Source organism: Chinchilla lanigera, unplaced genomic scaffold, assembly GCF_000276665.1.
Source record: "Chinchilla lanigera isolate Chin_1 unplaced genomic scaffold, ChiLan1.0 scaffold00036, whole genome shotgun sequence".
Taxonomy (NCBI): Eukaryota; Metazoa; Chordata; class Mammalia; order Rodentia; family Chinchillidae; genus Chinchilla; species Chinchilla lanigera.
In genome coordinates, this window is record NW_004955437.1 from 22,165,949 (window position 1) to 22,179,619 (window position 13,671).

Genomic DNA, 13,671 nt, shown 5'->3' on the forward strand with positions numbered 1-13,671 from the left:
GGAGGTATGATAGACATTGTGAAAAGATAGGAAAACACTCAAGGGCAAAGGGCAACTGGAATGTGGGAAAAGAGAAGAGAAAGAAGGAGAAATTTTGTATGTAGGTATATACAGGATAGTTCACATAGTTGTTCTACTGTCTTCTATGTCTTTGCTGAAAGAAACTGTTAATGAGTCCTTGATTGATCAGTATTGCATGTCTCTATCTGTTTTCATGAGAAACCACTTTGAAGATATCAATATGTAATACAACAAGCATTGTTAATTTCCTACCACTTTGTTTGTAAGTCTATATTGTCTGTACTGTTCTTTTGCTATTTTGTAGAAGGTTGTCTGTTAATGTTTTCCTCCTTTTATTTTCAAAATAAAAAAAAGAACAGTTATGTTCCTTATTTTTTTTTGAGATAGGGCCTCACTATGGAGTTCAGGTTGGCCTTGAACCCATTATATAGCCCAGGCTGGCCTGGAGCTCACAAAGATCCTCCTGCTTCAGTCTCTGAGTGCTAGGATTATAAGCATGTACCACTGCCTGCCTGGCAATCGCAAGGTCATGAGTTCAGTTCCTGGTACCGGAGAAAAAAAAAGCATGTACCACCAAGCCCAGCTTTTCATTAAAATTTAAAACTTCTATTCCTTCAAAGATGATGGTGAAAAATAAAAATAAAAAGACAAGTCACAGTCTGGGAGAAAATATTTGCAAAACATATATCTGATAAAGGTCTTATATCTAAAATATATGAAAAACTCCTACAATTTAATATGGAATAAAACTTTGAACAAGGCCAAAAAAATTTAACAGATTTATTAAAGAAGATACAAAAATCATAAGTAAGCACATGAAAAGATGCTCACCTCATTAGGTACAACGGAAATACATATTAAAATCACAGTGAAATACCATTTTCCCCTGTTAGAACAGCCAAAAGTAACAGTACCAAACACTCAACTGGAATGCTCACCCACTGATGGTGGGAATGCAGAATGGCGCAGTCATTTCGGAAAACAGCCCTCCTGTCCACCTGAGATAGGAAAACACTCCGACGCCAAGACCTGTAGGTATTTATTGTAGTCTTATTCATAATCACTGCAGTCTGTTAGCAACACAAAGATCCATCAGCTTCGTGAATTGTTGAACATACTGTGGAACTTCTACACAATTTAAAATTACTCAGAGAGCCGCGTATGGTGGGGCACACCTGTCAACCCAGCACTCAGGAGGCTGAGGCAGGAGGATCACCATGAGTTCAAGGCCAGCCTTTACTACACAGTGAGACCCTGTCTCCAAAAAACAAACAAACAAAAAAGTAAGATTACTGAGAAACCAAAGAAATGAACTACCAATAACTATATTGATGAATCTCAAAAATATTATCGTAAGTGAAAGAAGCCAAACACAAAAGGCTACATACTGTAGGATTCATTAAAACATGACAGAAAAGGCAAAAATATAGGAAGAGAATCAGATCAGTGGTTGCTAGAACTGGGCCCTGCAGGGGCAGGAGTAGGGACTGATTGCAAACTTGCTGTATTGCAATTGTGATGCTGGTTACTCAACTGTTTACATTTGTCAAAACTCAGACATGTATACCTGAGAAGAGTTAACCTATCTGCATGCAAATTATACCACACTAAACTTCACAAAAAGTAGGCCACATTTCATGTTAAAAATATAATTTATAAGTAATTGCAATTAGATAAGACCAGCCAGCCATGGAAAACTCCAGACCTTGCCTCCTCCCTTCCATCAAAGAACATAGTCACTACTCACGGATTTAGATGTGGGGAGTCAGAGGCTCTTCTGACTTAAAAAGAATTTCACAAGGGGTCTCCTGATTGTTAATGAACTGCTGAAGAAGTGGTATGGAGCTATGGAGAGGCTCCTTGGTTCAACAAGAAGAAAGGATCCTTTTATATAGTTTTCCTCCCACAAAGAAGAATGAAAATTTTTAGGAAGTCAGTTATCACAGAATGAGCTTAATTTTATAAATTATCTTGGTAAGCGGTTTCTCTTTCCCCATCTATAAAAAGCTGGTTGATCCAGAGACTCTTCCGCATGGGAAAAGCTTAAAGTCTGACTTTCTCTACTAGCATGGAATCTTGCTGGATCTCCAAGGAGCCTCTGAAAGTCCTCTGGTCTGTGAGTCCTGTGAACCTGCAGAACATCCAAGCTCTGCCCCTTCTGTGCTGTTGGCTGCAGGTACAGGGAGTAACATGTTGGAGGGGGCATTTCTACACTCCAGTGACTCGTCAGCTTGGGAGCAGGTCACATGCGGTGACTGCCATTCATGAGGCCTGCTCTGCCCCAGGTCACAGAATTAAGATCTGTCAGCCGCTGTGTCCAGTTCTCCCCCAAGGCCCTGGCCCCGCAGTCCTCCAACATGCATACCTCCCTGTGAGCAGGAGCGTCCGGGCAGCTTTACATCAGCCCTACTGCCACCACTCAAGGGCTCTGCCATGGTGCCTCCTGTAGGGTGGTGCAAGCTGCCCACCTCCTTCACAGGAAAATGTCCCATAGGGACCTTGTTTCCCAAGAATGCCTCAAATGTCCACCTATGAGGAGCTCAGCAAAATAGGGTTCCCATGGTAGGATGAGCTTGGTGTGCTCCAACCAACAATCAGCTTGTAAAGGGCTTGTAAGCCTTTGTATTAATGAAACTCATGTAGTGCTGGTTTCCATGTAGCTCACTCAGCTAGGAAACTCTCTTTCATGCAAACCTAAATATATCCCACGGATCTAGAGTTCTGCACACTCAGAGCAATGCTCTTAGCTGCCTTGCATGTGTTTATTTATTCATAAGCTTGTAAGAAAATTTTTGTTTCCAAGAAAAAAATGACACACATACTATGCTAAATCTATGGGAAAATGGGGGTGGGTAGATCTGTTCACAGTACTTGTAGATGGATAATGCACCCCTGGAAGGACTAGATAACTAGTCCTTCTGGGCTGTGTCCAGAGAAGCACAGAAGGCAGCTGGGGCAGGCAGGGCTCCCTGTGGTGTGAGTGTGTTTAGCCCCTTAAATCAAAATAACAGGTACAGCTGGGCGTGGTGGCACATGCCTGTAATCCCAGCCCTCAGGAGGCTGAGGCAGGAGGATTGCCACGAGTTCGAGGCCAGCCTAGGCTACATGCAAATTCAAGGCCAGCCTGAGCTACATAGCAAGACTGTTTCAATCCCCCTCCCAAATAATAATAACAGCATACTAAAAAGAATAATACAAGGTTTAAAAATATAAAAATATTCACTGGTACATGTATACACACAGTGTCATAATTCATATGAGAATAACCACTGCTAATTCCTATGGTTTTACCCCAGTCCCATTAGTCTATTTTTGCTTTTGTTCCATTATATCCAAGAAATCACTGCCAAGACCAATGTCATAAAGCTTTCCCCCCATGCTCTACTTTAGTTTTAGGTCTGTGTTTAAGTCTTTAGCTCCTTTTTAGTTGATTTTTGTGCACAATGGTATGAAACAGTACAATTTCATTCTTTTGTGTGTGGGCATCCAAGTGCCCCAGTGCCATCTATCGAGGAGGATAAGCCTTCCCATCACGTTTCCCCAGCACTCTTGCTGAGCATCAGATGTTCCAGATGTATTTCTGGACCCTCTTCTATTGCATGGTTGTACATGTCTGTCTTTAGGCTCCTTACGTTTGTAATTGCTGCAGCTTTGTTTTGCATTCTGAGACAGGGTCCTCTATAATTAATGCTGGCCTTGAACTCATTATGTAACCTGGGCTGGCCTCAAACTCACAGCGATCCTCCTGCCTCAGCCTCCCAAGTGTTGGGATTACAACACTACACCCAGCCTGCACCTTTGTAATACATCTTGAAATTGAAGCTTTGTTTTGGGTATTTAGGATTCTGTGATTCCAAATCAATTTTAGAACTTGTTTTTCTAATTCTGTGAAGAATATTGGAGGGACTTTTATATAGATTGTCTTGAATCTTAGCTCATTTGAGTGGTATGGACATTTAAGCAATATTGTCTTCTAATCCACAAACACAGGATGAAATTACTTCAACAAAATAAAGGTCATAACTGTAACTAGGTGTGGCACCACACATCTGTAATTCTAGCACTCTGGGAGGCTGAGGAAGAAGATAGGAAGTTCAAATCCATCCTCGGCAACTTAGCAAACCATATCTAAAAAATATTTTTTAAAAAGGCTGGGAGTGTAGCTCTGTGCAAAGGCTCCAGGTTCAATGACCAGTACCACTATCAATCAATCAAATAAAAATAAAGGTCATACCTGAAAAGCCCACAGCTAATATATCACTTAACAGTGAAAACAAAAAGCTCTTCTTCTAACACCAGAAACAAGGTAAGGTTGCTCACTCTTGCCACTTCTGTTCAGTAAAGTGCTGGAAATCCTAAGCAGAGCAAGTAGGCAAGAAAAAAAAGGCACCCATATCTGAAGAGGTAAAATCATCTCTGTCCACAGATGACATGATCTCACATGTAGACTGCACAGAAAAATCTGTTAGAATAAAGGAATTCAGTTAAGTTACAAGATACACAATCAACATACAAAAAGAAGTGGTGATACTGTACACTAACAATGAACTCTCCCGAAAGGAAATGAGGAAAACAGGTGGAGCAGCTCACCTCTACAATTCTAGCACTCAAGAAGCTGAGGCATGTAGAACCCTGTAGGTTTGAGCCCAATGTTGGCTACATAGTTCAACTATAGCCCGAACAACATGGTAAGCCCTTGTCTCATTAATAAATAAGTAAATAAAATACTTATAAATATACTTAACTAAGGAGGTAAAAAACTTGTACACTTAAAACTATAAAACACTGATGAAGGAAATTAAAGATGACTGTTTATAGCAGCGCAATTTGTAATAATAGCTAAATCGTGGAAGCAACCCAAATGTCCATCCACTGAGGACTGGATAAAAAAATTGTGACATTTTTATATATGGAATATCACTGAGCTATAAAGAAAGATAAAGTCAAGGCTTTTATAGGTAAATGGTCACAACTAGAGATCATACTCATCAGTGAAATAAATCAGACCTCCATGTGTGAGTAATGTATTGTCTCACTAGTGTAAGAATCTGAGACAGTGAATAAAAATTAGGAGGTATGACAGGCATTGTGAAATAAGAAAACTGCTCAAAAGTAAAGAGCAAGTGGGATGAGGGAAAAGAAAAAAGAAAGAAGGGGAAAATTATGTATACATATATATATATATATACACACAGGATAGCTAACATAGTGTACTACTGACTTATATTGCTTCATTGAAAGGAATAGTTAATGATTAATTATTTGATCAATCTTGCATGTCTGTATTTGTTTTCCTGAGTAACCATTTTGAAGATATCAATATGTAATACAATAATCATTGTTAACTTCCCGTCACCTTGTCTATAATTCAGTATTGCTTGTATTGTTCTTGTGCTATTTTGTAAATGGATGTCTGTTTGTTAAAAAACAAACAGAAAAGAAATTAAAGATGACACAATTCAGTGGAAAGACATCCTCATGTTTGCACTGTACGCTTTCCATAGTGCTTCCATCTGTGGCTGAATCAACTCTGAAGTGGAAGGGGAGGCAGAATGTATGACATTAGGGACAAAGGATCAGACCCCCAGGGTCCCGCACGGCCTTTGTGCTCTTCCCATAGCCATCCTCAGGTTAACAGACCCACCATTTAGCAAGCACCCCTAAGCACAGGCTCCGAGAGGTCCAGGGGACCCGCCTGACCCACTGTCCTCTTCAATGAAGCTACATGCACAGGCAGACCCACCATTTAGCAAGCAGCCCTAAGCACAGGCTCCGAGAGGTCCAGGGGACCCGCCTGACCCAATGTCCTCTTCGATGAAGCTACATGCACAGGCAGCACACACAGGTATCGGGTAGTGAGGGTTACAGATGTGACTGAAGACACGCACTTCACTGTTCAGTACTCAGCAGAGACCTCAAGCTCAGTACTCTCAGACTTGCAGCCAAGGCAGGTCACAAGCCAGCCTTCTCTGCGCCTTCTCTGCCTCCATCCATGTCCCGCTCAACACTCGGGCCAAGCTCACCTAGGATGTGTGTCCTGCCTGGCTACTTAACTGTGCTTGTCATGAAACTAAAACCTGTTTTTCTTCACATCTTAGCACGGGCATCACTTCTCCAGGAAGTGGTCCCCCAATGTACACAGACACACAGTCACACAGATATGCACAGCAGACTCTCAGGAAGCTGTCCTACAGCTCCCCATGACCCCGCGTCACTTATTTACCCATCAGGCCCCTCAGCTGGGAGCTTCTTGATGTCAGGGAAGAGCTGTTTGTCCCTCTGTGTCCACCGACCAGTCTGGGGCTGGGCACACAGTAAATGCTCAGTGTACACCTAACAGGTGATCTCGTGAGCAAGGGGAACCCCACAAGGTTGCTTCACAAAGGGCATGGTAGGCACTAGGGAGCCCAGACGCTGGGACAGGATTTGGGGGAGGCACAAGCTCCCCATTCGTGGGAAAATCTCTTACATAACATCCATGTAAGCTCTCGTCCACCTGTGCTCGAGGCTCTAAGCAGGTGAGCATGAGGATCCGGGAAGCCTCAGCAGTCAACGGAACCCACAGGAGCAGGAGGCAGAAGCCGAAAGAAGTGAGACACTGGCTGGGGGTTCACAGCAAATGAGCAGCGGGACTGGTTCCAATCTCAGTGCCGGGCAATTTTGATAGCACTCCACCAGGACATTGGGCCTGGCCAACACCTCAGCATCTTGACACATCAGGAAGGATGAGATAAAAAGACAGACAAAAGCCAGGCATGGTGGTGCACACTTGTATCCTAGCACTTGGGAGGCTGAGGCAGGAGGGTTGTCAATCAGGACAACTTGGTGAAACCCTGTCTCAAAACAAAAAAAAAAAAGTAAAAGGGACAGGGATGTAGCTCACTGGTAGAGCACCCTGGTCGCACTTCCCAATACTCCCCATAATAACAAAACAACAACAATAAAAATTAAAATTACAATTACCATATGATCTAGCAGTTCCACTTCTGGACACACACTCAAAAGAATTGAAAACAAGAACTGGAGGACATAGTTGTATGATTCACAGTAGCATTAATCAAAATAACCCAAACATGGAAGCAACGTAAATGCCCAGCAAAGAATGAAAAGAAAAACAAAATGTGGTATATACATACAATGGTATATTATTCAGCCTGAAAAAGGAAGGAAATCGTACTAGTGAGGTGCCCCAGTGGTAAAGCATTAGTCTAGCACATGTGAAGCCCTAAACTCACTCCACAGCATCATACACAGTAAATTCTGACATATGCTGAGAAACATACGACCTTGAAGATATTCTAAGTGAAATAAGCTAGTCACAAAAGAGCAAATACTGTGTGGCTCCATTCCTATGAGGTACTTGGAACAGCCAAATCAAAACGACAAGAAGTAGAATGGTGGTCAGCAGGGGCAGGGAGGAGTGAAGAATGGGGACGGGTTATTGTGTACAGTTTGCTTTGCCAGATGAAAAACGGGAAAAGGATGGTGGTTACACAACAGAGTGAGTGTATTTCATGGAAGCGAAGTGCACATGTAAAAGCAGTTAGGGGGATAAACTTGATCATATGTCTATAACAATCAGCACAATGGCCCACACCTATAGCCCAGCTACTTAGGCAGGGGTACTGCACGTTTGAAGCCAGCCTGGGTGACCAACCCCCAAAAAACATTTTTTCTAAACCAAATTAAACCATTATTAAACCTCCATGCTTACTACCATGTGGTCTCTTTGAGGATGCAGGAAACTGTAGTACAGAGGTGAGATACCCAATTAAGTAAAATATATGTTGGATGTGGTTGCACATGTATTAATCCTAGCACTTGGAAGGCTGAGGCAAGGAGGATCACTGAGTTCAAGGCCAGCCTGGGCTACACAATGACACCCTGTCTCAAACAAAACAATAATTAAATGGCACACATCAGAAATTAGAGGCAGTGGGAGACAGTGTTTCCTCTTGCAAGGGAATAACAGTGGGTAAGCAGCCCATTTCTCATACTTCTTCACTCAAGGGCAATCCGCAGGAGAAGCCAGTCAGGTGAGCCAGAATAAGTAGCTCACCCAATTCCAAAGAGCCATAGTTTCAATATACTCCCAATCAAAACCCCAGAATTTTGTAGAAATTGGAAAGCTCATTCTAAAATCTATGTGGCAAAGCAAAGAATTTAAAGTAGCTAAAACATTTCTGAAGAACAAAGTTGGAGGGCTCATAATATCTCATGTCAAGTCTTATGAAGTAAAATAATCAAGACAGTGTGGTTTTGGTGAAAGCAATGAACAGAAAACAGAAACAGACCCTCATAAATACACGGGCAATGGGTTTTCAACAGAAGTGCAAAGGCCAGAATTTTCAACAAATTGTTCCTGAATAGTTAGAAGCCAATATACAAAAAAAGTAACCTCAACCCACACCTCATATCATTCACAAAAATTAACTCAGGATGGGTCCTAGACCTAAATGTAAAATCATAAAGCTTCTAGCAGACAATACTTGGTTAGGCAAAATTTTTATAGGATGCAAAAAGTATAGGCCATGGGGGGGGGGCTAGAGCACTAGACTTAATTTTAGACTTAGAGCACTAGACTTAATTTTAAACTTCTCTTCAAAAAACAATACAAGCCAGGGATATAGCTCGGTGGCAGAATACCTGCCTGGTAAGTGTGAGGTCATGAGTTTGATTCCTGGTACCCAAAAAAAGACAATACAAGATAATGAACAGGCAGATTGGAGATACAGCTTGGTGGCACAGCACTTGTAGTATGTACCAGGGTCTGGGTTCAATCACCCAGAACACTGCTGGGATCGATCAGCAACAGAAAAAAAAATTGAATAGGCAAGTTACAGGCTGGACTATATTTGCAAAATATATGTCTAATAAAGGAATGGTATTTGAGATATATAAAAATGCCTACAACTGAATAATAAAACGAGAATCCAATTTTTAAAGAGAGCAAAAGATTAGCAGACATTTCATAAAGGAAGTTAATAAGCATGTCAAAATGTGTTCAACACCATTCATCAGGAAAGTACAAATTAAAGCTAAAGGGTATCAGTTTGGTACAGTGGCACATGCCTGTAATCCCAGCACTCAGGAGGCTGATGCAGGAGGACTGCTGTGAGTTTGTGGCCAGCCTGGATTACAAAGTGAGTTCAAGGCCAGCCCCTACTACATAATGAGACCCTATCTCAAAAAAACCAACCAACCAAACACACAAAAAACCCCTAAAGGATACCGCACTACATACCACATACCACCAGAAGAGCTGAAATCAAGGAGATAGCAACAAATGTTGCCAAAGACTTGGAGAAACCAGAACTCTCTCACTACTGGTAGAAGTGTAAAATGGTACGATCATTTTGAAAAATAGTTCTGCAAAACTAAATATAACTTTTTTTCAGAGTTAATACTGCCTCTGCAAAGGGTGGACCAAGAGAAACAAAAGCATTAAAAGTGTGTCCATGACTATCTGTAGATGCTTTATGCCTGACAATCATCAACCAGAGACATCTCTGGTTTTCCTGTCCAGGGTCCCTTGGTGGGTGCCTCCTGGACCCCAGGGAGGCACAGGCAGCACTAAGTGGACCCTGTGACTGCCAGAGCAGGCAGCAAGGTGAGTCCCACACATGACTGGCCACAGTGTTGATCTGCCTGGTGCTTCTCTGGTTCTGTGGCCTCACCTCTCCGCACTCACTTCTCACCACTTTCTCCCAGGCTCTCCTGCCATTCAGGCTCAAAAGGCGATGACAGTTCTCCTCATTGTGACTTTTGCTAAAAGTGCCCTTTTTACAGAAATAAAAGATGACTAAAAGTATTCCATAAGCTACTCAGTCCTACAAAATGCCTTGCTGCCATTCAAGATCAGGCTTCAGAAACAAGGCAGAATGGGTGTCACTGCAACCTTTCCTCACTATTTCCCCCAAGGCACCCCCATACCACCCGAAGTCACAGGACAAGTCACAGTATACTGGAGATTTGCTGATCAGCAACCAGGTACCCCTGAAGTGTTCCTATTCTCCCAAACCAGACATAAAAGTACAATCTGGCCAGGTGAGGTAACGCATACCTATAATTCCAGCACTCAAGACACTAAGGCAGGAGGATGAGCATGACTTTGAGCCAATCTGGGCTACATGGTAAGTTCAAGGACAGCCTAAACTACATACTGAGACCCTGTCACAAAACAAAATAAAGATTCTGGAAACAGTGACATCTAGCATTAATCAGTAAGTGGCTTCTATATTCTTAGAGCACTTGTCTTTTTCTTCTTCTTTTTTTTTCTTTTTCAGTGCTGGGCACTGAACCCAGAGCCTTACCTTGTGAGGTAAGCGCTCTGTCGCTGAGCTATACCCCAGCCCTGGTTCCTTGCAATTTCTATCCATCTCTCTCTATGACTGGAACTCTGTGCTCAGAGATATTCTGTGGGAAACTAGGAAGGGTGGAGAGACCTTCCCATCACTCTCTGTCAGCCAGCTTGACTGCCTGCTTTCAGGGCCCCTCAAAGCACACACAGGGCACTGCATGTGTCACTGCGGGTGGACCAGACTGACCAGCCAGCTCCGGGAGTCTGTCAGCTACGCCCCTTGAACTGAATAAAGCAGCCTGGCTGACTCCATTCTCTCTTTATACAAGTCTGAAGGAAAGGTGCATTAAAACACAGAAACATGTACCCCAGTACTTGGCACTTTAATGAATTCATGAAAGCATGTTAAAAAAGAGCCATGGGTGGCTGGGGCAGTTTTATTCAGCAAGAAAAGATGCTGGGCTCTGCAGGGGGTGAGAGGGTGGGGACACTTGAGCCATAAATGTCAGGAGAAAAGGCACAAACTTATTTGGCCAAGCGGCCTCCCACCATTAATCTTTTGTGTCCTAGTCGGCAAGGCCTGAGGAGCACCAGTCCCCCAAATAAATGCAGGTGCCCTCCCACACCCCACCCCTGTGACAATAGCCCTCTCTGCACAGTCAGGTGGGCAAGCAGCCGTGGCCACCACCTCCAGAACAGAGGCTTTCATTTGCTAATGTCATTTTCTAATTAAAAACAAAACCAAACCAAACTCTTGAGGACTAGAGCACAAAAGAAGAGTTAGGCTGGGCGTGGCGGTACACACCTATAATCCCAGCACTCAGGAGGCTGAGGCAGGAGGATCATTGCAAGTTGGAGACCAGCCTGGGCTACAAAGGGAGCTCAATGCCAGTCTGAACTGCATATTGAGACCTTGTCTCAAAAAGACAAAAGAAAGAAGAATGTCCTGTCATCAAACTGAAGACCCAATGTCCCTCTTTTTAGGACAAAAACTTTGCCTGGAAACTTATTCTCACTAGAGGAAAGCTGAGGTAGAGAAAGTGTGAAAGGAAAGAAAATGAACAGAATGTGGAGCAAACACAAATCCTGACGGTCTTAAAAGGAGTGATCAAAACATTTGGTGAGGGTTTAAATAAAAAAATGTATTATACCCCTCAAATTATTACACTAAAGGATGCATCATCATTCACCCCCCTCCAAATACTCCACCTCAATTCAAACACACTCATCCCATTCATTCTTGCCACTTTCTGAAGCAGCTCTGAAAGTCCCCTTTCATGTCTTTGAGTGTGATCAAAACTACAGTGAATGTGGCGCTGAGTGCCATCCAACGGAAAGGCAGACTCAGCTCATAAAGACACAATGGTGCATCCTCATTCACCTTATTCACCGGCTCTGGTACCTGACACTTCTGCCTCTTCCTCAAAGTCACAACAATCAGAGAGAGTGAAAGTTTTGAATTGATTCAGGACATGCTGCAGCCTCTCGCCAGAATGAACTTCCAAAACTGCTTCAAAAGGGGACCAGAACAGTAAGGGTGTTTGAAGCAGAGGACAGCTGTGAATGGAATGAATAGCAATGTGCCTTTTGTTGTAATAAATTATTTTATTTAAACACTGTTATTTTTCCACCACACCTGGTACCTTCAGATCTGCACCCAGGATTAAGGTCACTCATGTCTGTTTGGCAGGATGCTCCACGCTCAGGTCTTGAGAGGCCCACGAGTCCCAGGTCCAGAGTCCAGGAGAAGGACCCTTGGGGGAGCTGGGCTAACGAAGCTGGCCTCCCTCTCCCTTGGCTGCATTTTCTGTCTGAGTTGGCCAGCACCAACACTGTGCCCAAACGCTTTTATGTAGCAGTGCATAACCTTAAAACTCTATACGTACCTACTGACAGCGAAGTGGCCAAAACGATCCTCCGTGTCCTTTTCTAGCATATTCTGCTTTCCCACAAAGTAACACCGAGCACAGAGCGAGAACCTGCATTGCTGCACAGCAGCTCTTCCCTCACCTTCCTGGCAGCCTGTTCAGCCTTTTGGATACCACGCTGCCAATCGGGAGTGGAAGCAGATTGGGACGTCTGCTGTCTTTGGGGGAAAGCAGCTCGTCCTGCCCGCACCACCCTCTGAAAGCAGCGAACAGCATCAACCCAGACACTAGTACTACAGGAGGCTCGGGGAACAACATCTCAAAGAACGGTGCTTTGGCCGGCTGAGTACTTCGAACTAAAGGACACTGGGCGGCTTCGGAAGCGAAGTCTCTTTTTGACCTTCGCTCCAAGACAAGCCACAGACAGAACTTAAGGTTTCCTCTTCCTGAAGGTGGGCCATAGGACTACAACCCCTTTCCTCCAAAGACAACCATAAAATGTGAACATACTGCTCTGACCTTCCTCACCTTTCTGTGTAAGAGCTGGCTGAAGTGAGTTCTCTGGGCCACCCTGACTGCAGCAGACTGTAAGACCTTCTTTCTGGAGAGCACCTGTGCTCTACACAGGAGGAAGCACACCACACAGAAAGGCCTTGCTGAGGTTCCCACCTTAGCTTACTGCCGTTAGGTCACAGCTTTCTGTCTGATCAATTTTCTACACAGTTGGTCACTCTTCATCTTTATTAAGCATAAAAATAGAAAGTTTTCCTTGGGTCTTTGGTTCTTCACTTATTTTTAGGGGGTTGGGGTGTAGTTCAGTTGTACAGTGTTTTATCTAGCATACATGAAGCCTTGAGTTCATCTCCAGCACTAGAAAATTAAAAGTGCATACATCTGCTATACTCTTCTCTTGTTAATCTGTCTTGTGTCGTGTCCACCATGACAGGATAGGTGTCACACCTGTCTGTCCCTAAGCCAGCTTCTCCCATGGCTGGCAGGGCCTAGAGGGTGGCATTGTGGCTGCCTGTGACCTAGGAGAAGCCCTAGGTCATTTACATTACATTTCACCCCGGGTCTGGAGCCGGCCTGCATCCCAGGCCCCCTCCGGAATCTACTCTGTGCTCACCTTTTGCGAGGGGGTGGGGGAAGCAGAGATTGTAACCGCTAATTCAAACCAGAGAAACCTAGGACACAAAACTGAAACGAGTGTTTCATCCAGTCTGTCTGAAAGACCCCTTTCCTGTGAAGAGTTTAGCTTGGCTACTTGGCTTACTGCTCTCCAAGCCAGAACCCTATTTTCTTCACTCACTGCTGCATGTAAAAGGAGGAGAAATGTACATGTGTGGTTTTGCAATGAGCTTTTTTCTTTTTCCCCTCTCTTGTTTTTTTTTTTTTTTTTTTGGTTTTTCTCCGGTACCGGGAACCGAACTCACGACCTTGCGCTTGCCAGGCAGGCACTTTGCCGCTGAGCTAAATCCCCAG